Below are 11,285 nucleotides of genomic sequence, written 5' to 3' on the forward strand. Positions count from 1 at the left end.
CCTCCATAGTTACTACCTGTGACACTCAGTAAATCTCTTAAATTTTCTGTTCACTTTCCACACTTATAAATATGAATGCTAATGGCATCTACCTTTTAGGCCTATTATTGTGATTAATAGATTCACAAATAAATTGTAATTGTGCTAGGCATGCTGGAAATGTCCAATAGAAGCTGAGACTTGCTTCAGTGGAATATATTAGAGTTTATGTCTTAGTATAATGAATATCCTAAAGTAGAATACCAGACATCCTTCTTTTAAGTAAGCTTTTGATTGTTTTACAGAATTCACAATTAGTCAAACACATTAATTATTCTAATTTTTGGTCCTTTTGTTTGGGGTTCTGAAGAGGGAAAAAACCTATTTTGTTATACAAATACTGCATAAAATTCAGAATGCTTATTTGTTCTCAGGAATATCCATTAAATCTTTTGTGAATATCAGCATTGTTTTCTTAAAATATCTTATTTATTTTTAATAAATAATCTTCTAAGATATGCCTTGTGTTTTTAATCTGAGCAGTGTTCTTTAAGTCAGAAATAGACTTTCATAGGATGTCTGATGACAGCTTATTTTTCCTCAGTATCTGCAGGAAAAGAAAATGTTTCAGTTGATAGGGACTAGCAAAGATCAAGAAAATATTTCCATCGTATTTCAGGAGAGGAATGTAATACTTCCATTCTTTGCATTGTGAGGTACCAGGTTTCAGGACCTAGTTCAGCTCTCTAGGCTTCTTTTATTAATTGGAAAAGCAATGCTAATGCTGATGTATGAAAATCAGAATGGGGGCCTAGAATAAAAGCAGATAGCTTTGAGTCTCCAAGGGCAGCATCCAGTCAAGGGCTGCTGCTCAGTTTAGAGAAAGCAGCCCTATGGAAATGCAAGGAACCCCCAGCATCTTGGTCACCAGGCTGGTGTCCACATCGAGAGCTGAGACTGTTGCAGCATCCAGAGAGAAAGCCTGACCCATCGTGCATGCCTGACACGCATATGAAAGTGTTATTTTGAGTTTAGTTGCTTTGAAATATTGTTGTTTTTCTTCAGATACTTTCTGAGCACATAAATATTCATAAGTGCAAATCAAATATTGTAGTTATCATCCAAATTAAAAGATGCAACACCTCTTATGAGGAAAATATGTACTTAAAAATACATTTTAAAACTGAGTCCCTTCCATGTAGAAGATAAAACTTCAAAGGCAGATGAAATTTATGGAGCTTATCTTTTTTGTTTTGTTTTGTTTGTAGCAGAGAACAAAGAGACCAAGACTGGCTCTAAATGTCGTTATTTTCTACAAAAGAACAAAATTTGCTTCCTGTCATCACACAGGAAAGCTTTTGCACAACCTGTATCCCCAGAAAGGCTTGTGTTGAAATTTTATACATAGAGTGTGTGAAACAAAAGTGCAAAAGAGGTGTGTATTCACGGGGAGCTACAAGCTTGCACCTTCCTCCCTCTACACCCTGGGCTCTGGAGGCGCAGTTGAGTGACAGTACATGGGAGACGCAAAGTGATCCTTGATACATCCCAGTGATTATTGGCCCTTGCTAACATTCTAAACAATCATCTCTAACAAGCTTCTAGTTGAAGATTTAGAATGGCTTTTAACAGCAATTTTTCACAGTATAAATTTTACACCCTGCAGTATTATAAAGGGAAGTTACATTGGACAGAGTAGTTCCAACTTCTAAGAATGAATCTCACTGAAGCATATTTTACATTGCAAAAATACCATTCTAGTGTTTCATGTATTAATGAAAATACAGAGTCAACATGAGTGTATTACAATAATTATTCTAATAAATTATTGGACAATTATTCAACCATTACAAAAAGTATACATGGGTATTTGTTAATATGAAATGATGGTTATAATAGTTTGATAGGTGCAAAATTGGTTGCATAATATATGAAAGAATTCACATAGGATTTAAATATATATATATATATATATATATATATATATACATATATATATATATATATATATATACATATATATACTCAATAGAAGTATAACACATTAGGGGTAATTATATAAATGAAGCAATATAGAAATGTGTTTACAATAAGGGTTTTGGAATATACTTTATTTTTTTAAATAGTTTACATATCTATATGTTATATGTGTTCTAAAAATCAACAAATACAATTTTAATCACAAAAGTAGAATTATTAAACAAAGTTGCTATTAATCATTTATTATGTACCAAGAACAACTCTAGAGGTATTCTGTGTATTCTTCTCCTATTTCTTTTAATCTCTGTGTTGCACTGACACTATTTTTTCTAAATTTTTTGACATATGAATAAGTAAGCAAAGAGCAAGGTGCATGAGGGTGAGCGTGTTTTCTCAGTCAACCTGGCAGCAAAGATAATTCATAAGTTTACTGTGATCAATCAATGCATGTTGTGTACAATGCATGCAATAAAAATACACAAGGGAAGTTTAAATGGAAATTACTTGTCACAGTAAAAGGCACGGTGCCTTCAATCCCCCACACAATACTCTTCATTCCTTTAACATACTTGTCCCATAGTTCTCACCCTGTCTGACGCAGTTCTGGAAGTCTTCTGTGAGTGCCTGTATGAGGTGTGAACATAGGGAGTGGGATGGCTGAGTACCATCCCACAGACAGGCAGACTCACAAAATGACTGAGCTGTGTCCACACCCACCTCACTCACCACATCTAGAGCAATGGAGCTTCTGACTTTTCCCCACATTCAAATGACCACGAAAGGTAAAGATTTTGAATGCATCGACCACAGGGAGGAAACTTTGACAGTGCAGCTAATGACATTAGCAAGAAAACATTTCCAGGACTGCTTTAGCAGCTGGCAAGAATGATGGAATGATCATGTTAGAAGTGAAGGGAAGCGTTATGGAGGGATGCACGCCAATGTGTTTTAAAGTAGTAATTTTTTCTAAAATTCAAATACTTATGATCATACCTCAAATACTACATTAATAAATGGAGCTTCTGTTTTGTGGAAGGAAGGCTTCATATTCAAATATATTTTAAGGCTTGTTAGCTACACCTGGACAACCTTTTTGTTTTCTAAAGTATATATAACATACATCTGCTATAGTACATGACATTCTGTATGTTGTCCGCGTACCTATGTATTTCTTTCTATTCTACTGCAGGCTACTTGAATACAGGAACACATTTTTACATCTCTAGAATACAAAATAAATCCCATTAAATCAAATATTTTTTTGGTAACATTTCTTAAATGAGTGGATAGATGAATATATTTCGAACATATCCTAGAGATGTAAAAAATTACATTACTTTCTACTTAGCATGATTCACGCATTTGTGTAGGTGTGATGTTTCAAAATAATTAGTGTAAAGTCCTTCAAATGAAAGAAATAAATAGTATATCTTTGCTCCTCTGGATTTTCTCTTCAGTCATAACAATTGTGAAGTAGAATCAGCAGGCTCACACAAATCATTAATTTTAAGAGAAGTCTTTTAAGATGAAGTACAAAAATACAAGCTTGTTTGAAAGAAAAAAATTGAGAGGCAGAAAAAAATAAAGCATCTCTTATTATTACATTACCACAGGAAAATTATTATATTCAAAAGTTTAGACTAGCTTTCAAAAAAGAAAAAAAAATGAATGAGCACAGTTTCAATGAATTTTGGTGGGTTTTAGTTAGATGTTCATATCAACTTGTTTTCATTGAAGTTTTTCTTAGTCTAGCTCCCTTGTATAACTAATAAACTGAAGAAATGTACAAGGTCAAAGTGATTGGGAATTTTTTCAGAGTTATGATGATGAATTCCTAACAAAAATCACCACCCAGATCTGAATTTCCCCCAGGTAAGATATTGTAAAAACAGGGCTGGGGATGTAGCTCAGTGGCACAAGCGCCTTCCTGGCAAGCATGAGGCTGTGAGTTCAAGCCTCACTGCAAACCAAAAAAACAACAACAAAAAAATATTGAAGAAACAAAACCAAAATCAGACAATTAAATCAACCTATATTAGAAAGAAAAGCTGTGTAAGTTATAAATTTTATCAAAATTACATAAACTAATGGGGGTTAAGGTGAAGAGTCACATAATAAAGTTGCAGATGGGGAAGGGTCCCGTAGATCACAATGTCAGTTCAAACACCAGGCAAATGTTTCAAGAGCTTGTTTTGTTTTGACTATGATTACATGGATTAGGCTTTGTCTTCACATATTTTATGCAAGGTAGAGACTTGGAGATCCTGGAGAGTGATATGCAATTGTGTAAAAAAGATGGGTGATCGCAGCCACTAAATGTTTATCCTAATGTGGGATTAAAAAATGGGCCATCCAGGCAAATATGATAGGCATTACTCAAGGTTGGCTAGTAAGTCAACTTAGCCACAGATCACTTTTTGATCTTCTTAAAGTTCTTCATATCCTTTTATTCAAAAATGTTCACACAATTATGCTTTTATTTTTAATCATGGTTTAAAAGAACTGTGTGTAATACAGTCTGACAGCAAAATTTTAAACTCACATCTCTACCAATATTGCTTCTTGAACGTGTAGCTTGTGTTTTGTTGTGGCTATTGTTTTAATACTAGGGACTGAACCCAGGGTCTTCACATTGAGTTACAACCCCAGGCCCTCCCTTATAAAAAAAACTAGAGATAAGGTCTCAGTAAGACACTCAATTACCCAAACTAGACTTGAATTTGCTGTTTTCCTGCTTCAGTATACCAGAGTGCTGTCAGAGAATTTTTTAGGCTGTTTCTATGTCTACCAAATGACTTAAGTGTGGGAAGGAAAAGTCGTGGTCACTCTTTTAGTACTAGCAGCTTAAAATAGCATCACTTCATATGCCCTGAAGCAAAAGCTCTCTGAACACTTATATTAAACAAGACCATTAAAATAGTACTAGTACATGTCACAAAGAGAATCATCTCATCATTTTTCCACTTTCCCATTTTGTAATCTTCCTGCTATTAGTTCCACAGTGTGATGATCTGTTAAGTGTGAGCACTACCTAAAGTGGCCATTCAGAGTAGAGGGACTAGAAGCCCTTGAGTACTTCATGTTCTGCCTTCATCCTCCCATGGAAGGAGATCAAGGAATGCACAGTTCATGATGTGCTGAGGGTCTGGAGGAGCATAGGGAGGTTGGGAATGCAAAAGTTGAAGGCTGGTCACAGAGATCCATCCAGCAAAGGCCAATACTAAGGGCATACTTTCTGGCACATGTTGAACTTTAGGTCTTTGTTGCCTCTACATGAAAGCAAATCTTAAAACACCCAGATTGTTACCCTACTCAATCTGGGAACCAAACAACCAAAACCTGAGATCCACATGTTTGGTGACCACTGATGGCAGCTTCCAATGGCATTTTTCTTGACCATGTGGAGACTTACTGTCAATTTCTCAACTTTGTCAGAGACTTTTGAGTGTACTGTGTGTCAAGATAAATAGTTTCCAAAGTTCGGGACACAAGCGCACAAGATAGGTGCGATGATTTTTAAAGTACAGGATGGTTGTGGGACGTTCATTATTTCGGACATGTGCTGCCATTGAGATTCCTTCCCTTCCCTGGGTCATTGAATTTTTCAAAGAGAAAACTGTGAAGAATGGTGATTGTGTATTTCATAGCTTAATCATATTGTTTAACCCAACTAAATGTTCATGTTATCATATTCTCATTGGGAATAATCATCTAGGACCTTTTTAAAAGCCCATACCCAATGTACATTTTCACTATTATCACTGCTTTTAAGCAATGAAATGAACAAGATTAAAACAATTTTAGTTGGCTAAGAAATATCCATAATGTTGTAAAAATTTGAATATTAAATCGAATATTAAAATTCATCTAAAATAGCCATAGAAGTGCTTCATAATATATCATAATCTTAGTTCTCTTCGATTGCACTTCAGACCACAATCTTTTATAAGTTTGGAGAACTACCTTATCTATAATGATAATTCAAAAGCAGGAAATTTATAACAGAAATCATAATATTTTTCTTTTTTAAATTTTCAAACAACGTATGATTTTCTATACAATATACCTTGCTGAGTCTGAATCTACTGGGATTTACTGTTGATAGAGGAAAAAAAGAGAATAGAGTTTCTTGTGTGAATTATTTTATTTCATTGTGTGGCACGCTTTTATACGAAGAAACTTAAAAGAAAATTAAACTCATTTAAGAAGCACATAAATTGTTTTTGCAACAAAGCAATTAAGGAGGCATGTCTGTTCAAAGTGATGGGTAGTATTCTAAGCACAAAAAGAGCTAAATTGCCTTCCATTTGAAAACTGTGTGCTATCTCTTGAGGTTTAATAAGTAAGGGATGTTTGGGATTCATGAAAATTGAGGTCTCTCTTATGTAGAATCAAAAGAAAATTCAAGTACATAGAAGGAGCAAGTGGGACAGCAGAAGGAGGAAGGAAGAGAATGAACAGGTGTAGGTTAAGGAGTGCAAAGTCACATTTATGTAAACTAAGTGATAAGAAGCATTAATACATTATGTGAGCATTCTGATCACATAGGGTTATATCCTGAAAATATGCTAGCAGAGTTGATTTTAAATTCTCCTAGCCATGAACACACCCACACGCTCATACATACAGACAACCACGTGAAAGAATAGATATGTTAATTGGCTTGACATAGTAATCACTTTACTGTGCAGATATGCATCAAAAGATCATATTGTGCAACTTAAATGCATACAATAAAAATCCAGCACTCTTTGTTAGTTTTGAGCTACTAAGAATTTTCTATATATGAAAGTTAAAATAAACTCAAATGAATTGATTTATGGATGATTTTTTCTAGTCTGTGCCCAGAACTAAGCAGAAATATTTTTAACTAAATCATAGAAGTATAAAATGGTAAATTACCTTTATTACTTATGTAGATGCAAGCAGTGTAGAAAGCATATCTTAAATGATTTAAAAACATCCACCGATATTACACATGTACTATTTTTAAAAGTGCTTTAAACATTTCTACATCCACAACTGAAATTATATTGAGGGCATATGATAGAAACATAGGACTTTTCTGTTTAATATTACTATATGTGAAATAATGAAAATAAAGTAAACCACATATGAATGCTTTTTCTTTTTGCCTTTTTCTTCTTTGCTTCTTCCTTCCTCTGTGTAAGTTGTAAAAAATTAAGATGTAACACAGATCAACTTCATAAAAAAATCCATAGAAATAAGGAATCAAAAAGTCATATTTAACATTTCCCCTCTTAGAAGTACAGTGGGCTGTCCTCATTCACTGACTTTCAGTGATCAAAAATTGCATTTAAACAAAAATACCATTCATAAAATGGACTACTGTATGTACAATAATGTCTTTTATTGCTAAAGACTATCTATATACCATAGTGCTGTGACAGTACTATTGTATATAGTAATAAATGTGAAGTATTTCAGGAAAAATATATTTATATATGGAAGATGGGATTTGAGGAAATCAAGAACTGGACTAATCCTAAGGAGATTAGTTAGAAAAGTTACAATGAAATAGACCCATGATGAATACAACCCAAACAAACACAGTAGCAATGACATGAAAGGAAGGTAGAATTAATTAAATACATTCACACATCTCATACACCATATGTGAAGAATAAGGCACGGAATAGCCATGAAGAATTTTAAACATATACATTTGTAATTTGGTGATGGAGAGAATTCAGGAAATATTAGCTGGGAAAAAAGATAAAAGAGAGCACATTTTGGATGGCATTCAAATAATAAGGTATATTAACATGCTATGAATTTTTTATTTTCTAGAATATCTACATCCACACAATGCTAGAAATCTAGGTCAGGACAGTTATCAGTTGAAAACTGTATAAGGGCACTCACGGAAGACCAAGTATTGAAAGAGACTGACATCTCCGTAGTTCACATGAGGTTCTAGATCCATATACATCTATATATCCCATATATCATATTTCTTATTCTCCAAATTGTGTAATTTTGGTATTTTGGAACTATATTTTGTAAAAAAAAAAAAAAAAAAAAAAAGGAATTTAAGGCTTAAAGATATGAAGCAATTTGATATTTCAAACACCTAGAAAGTATCTGTAGTGGAATAAACAAAAATGACTACACTGAAATAATGTTTTAATTCATTATAATAATGTGATTTTCTTCCTCATAATTGTTTCTTGGCTCGGAAAAGAGAGCCAGGATTACTTACAGCTGTGGGCTCATTTTCTCTCAAGCATCATCCATCATAAAACTGAGGTTTTTAAAAGAGCTTTTCTCAAGATTTTACTTCTGAGATAAATGCTCTACTGCTTATTATTTACTATTGTATTCAGTACACTTCAAGAGCAAGAAAATAAAAAGATAAAGTGGGTGGAGTGGATATAGGGCTGAGATGGAGAGGGGAAAGATGAGAGACCGACACCGAGACAGAGACACAGATGGATAGAAGAGAGAGAAAGAGAGATGGACAGAGACAGAAACAGACAGAGACAGAGAGAGACTTCTTACTTATTTGGCATTCAGATAGACGCCTTTCCTGAACTGCAGGATTTCATGAAGTTTGGGATGGAGAGCATTACTATCAAAGCACTGGTACCCTCTCCGGTCTAGAGTATGGATTATAACTATTGTAAGCCACTCAAGGCAATTGTTTTTTTTTTCATTTTCATTTTGGTTATACATGTTTCCAAGCCTCGGTATCACAGGCTCATGTACAACTGCCCAGTCATTCGTCCTCTTCCTCCCAGTCCTTAGATTCTGGTTCCTAAGCCTTCCCTGAATGTAAGTCTTACGTGCTTACCTCTATCTGTTCAACTGCTCCCTGTGCAAGTCAACATGCAACTGCTAGCGATTGGCCTACACCATGCAAGCACGTGAGACCACTTTGCATGAGATTTTCAGCACAGAATACTAGAACAGATACTTGATTCTTGAATAAAAGTGTAGGGTCTGGAGACATGATTTCTTTTCCATCTTCTTCCCCACTTCTATGCTTGGCGACTCTCTTTTGTCCATAAATACCAAATTTTAGCAATGACAATATGAGTATACCCAGTATGTCAAAGGACCATTGGAAACATTTATCATCTGATGGTTTGTTATAAGGGAAATTTAAATTTAATATAGGTAAAGACATTGTTTAATTCATGTAATTTGTGGCCAAAATCATAAGATACCACACTGTGGTGTTTGTGTACGGAGTAAGATACTGGAAGTTTAGTGTGGGGTTTGTTTTCCCTGTATATTTTTAAGGTAGTTTAATTCACCATCTTACTAAGAGCTATAGAAGCTTTTTTAAAATCTATTTTTTTTATGATTTTGTTGAATAATTATTTTTTCAATCACAGCAATGGTTTTTTCCTATATTTGTGCTCTTTGACTTACTTTAGTCTCTTTTTCGAATCCAATAAGTAGTAAGCTTATTATAATCTAATTAATTACTGAATAGATAAGAACACTTTCTAAATTCTATTCGTGCATTAGTGAGTTTGTTTTTGAAGTATATTGTCCAACTATGTGAGATGTTCCCTAAACAAAATATAATGTAAATACTTGCATAAACTGACTTCTGAAACTCTTCCAAACATACGACAATAATGACAACATGGTTTTGATTTATGGAAAAAATATCTAACTGCATAATAGAACAAAAAGTCTGCAAGGAAATCTACACATATATATCATAATTTCCAAAAGCTGATCAAGTAATTCAATATGAATATATGTTAGTTAGCATATGATTCTAGAAAATGACATGATTATAAGATATGATTCTAGAAAAGGACAGATGAATAAAACTTATGATTATAGAAAAAGATAATAATGAACCTCAATTTCTGCCTCAAATTTTATGTGATACAATTGTTAGCAAAAAATAGGTTGTAACTTTAAATGGAAGAGCTCAAAATAAAATTTCAAGAATAGACTATATGTTTAGGATTTATGACATAGATTTGAAAAATATTGCTAGATACAACACAAATATTTAAAGTGTTTTAGAAAAGAATGATACAATGACTGCCATCAAAATTAAAATCTTCTATTCTTTGATGGATAGTGCTATCAAATAATTAGATTTTTAATATTTTTTAAAAACATGTCTAATAACATCCTTGTTCCCAAAGTATATAAAGAATTCTTAAAAACCAATGATGCAACAAACCACTAAATAACAGTAAATAAAAGTAAAATTGAAAAAAAAAAAAAACTTCTCCAGATATAAAATTGAGAAAAACTTCTCCAGATATGATTTTGGTAAGAAATACTAACATCAAAAGATGCCCAGCATCATTGCTCGCTAAGGAAATACAATTTAACACATCAGAGCCACAGTGCTACATGGCTTTCAGCACAGCTAGGATTTAAATGATTGCTGACATCAAATATCATGGGGGATCCTACTCATTACTGCTGGGAATACAAACGGTATAGGCACTTCCAAATGGGCATGGGAAGCTCTTTAAAAATTAACAATAATGTTCAACTTTCACGCCAACATTAACAGTCTTCATTTTTATTCAAAAAATCAAAAGACTTCTACAGGTAGGCCTTTAAGTTAGCATCCACAAGATTGTTTTTTAAAAGTCTTTATCTTGAAGAGCATTTTAGATTCTTTGCAGAATTAAGGACCAGGTAGAGATATTGAAAGAACTCCCTTTGCCACACGTGCAGTTTCCTCATTATCAGGGAGGTCCAAAGTAGTGTTGGTAAATGTAAAGTGACACGTTGTTGTCATACAAAGCTCTTACCTTAGCAGGGAGCTACTCTTGGTGTTACAGGTTCCACTAATTATGCAGTGTGTAAAGACATGTATCCCTCATCACACAGCTTATAGACAACCGTACAACCTCCTCCAGAGATTCCTCTGTGCTCTGCCTACTTGTCCTTCCTTCCATTTGAACCTTTGGAAATTTCTGCTCTTGTTATAGTGTCCATAGTTTTATCTTTTCCAAATGTGCTGTAGTTGAATTATTTGATATGTAGATTTTCATATTAGCTTTTTCATTTAGCAAAATGCAGTTAAATTTTCCCCATATCATTTATTTGTAATGTAGAGTAATATTCCATCTCTGAAAGCATCACAGGCTTAGCTATTCACCTACTTAAAGATTCCTTGGTGCATCCAAGTTTGGGCAATTATGAAAAAAAACTGCTATCAATGACCACTTGAACAATTTTGGTTGGACATGAATTTCGGTTTCTTTTGTAAATATCAAGAAGTATAAAATAAGCAAAAAAAAAAAAAAAAAAAAAAAAAAAAACAAAACAAAACAAAACAAAACAAAAAAAAAACCAAAAAAACAAGTGTGATT

This window comes from Cavia porcellus, unplaced genomic scaffold (genome assembly GCF_034190915.1).
Source record: "Cavia porcellus strain 051 isolate PalLab524CR breed Dunkin Hartley unplaced genomic scaffold, mCavPor4.1 scaffold_1, whole genome shotgun sequence".
NCBI lineage: Eukaryota > Metazoa > Chordata > Mammalia > Rodentia > Caviidae > Cavia > Cavia porcellus.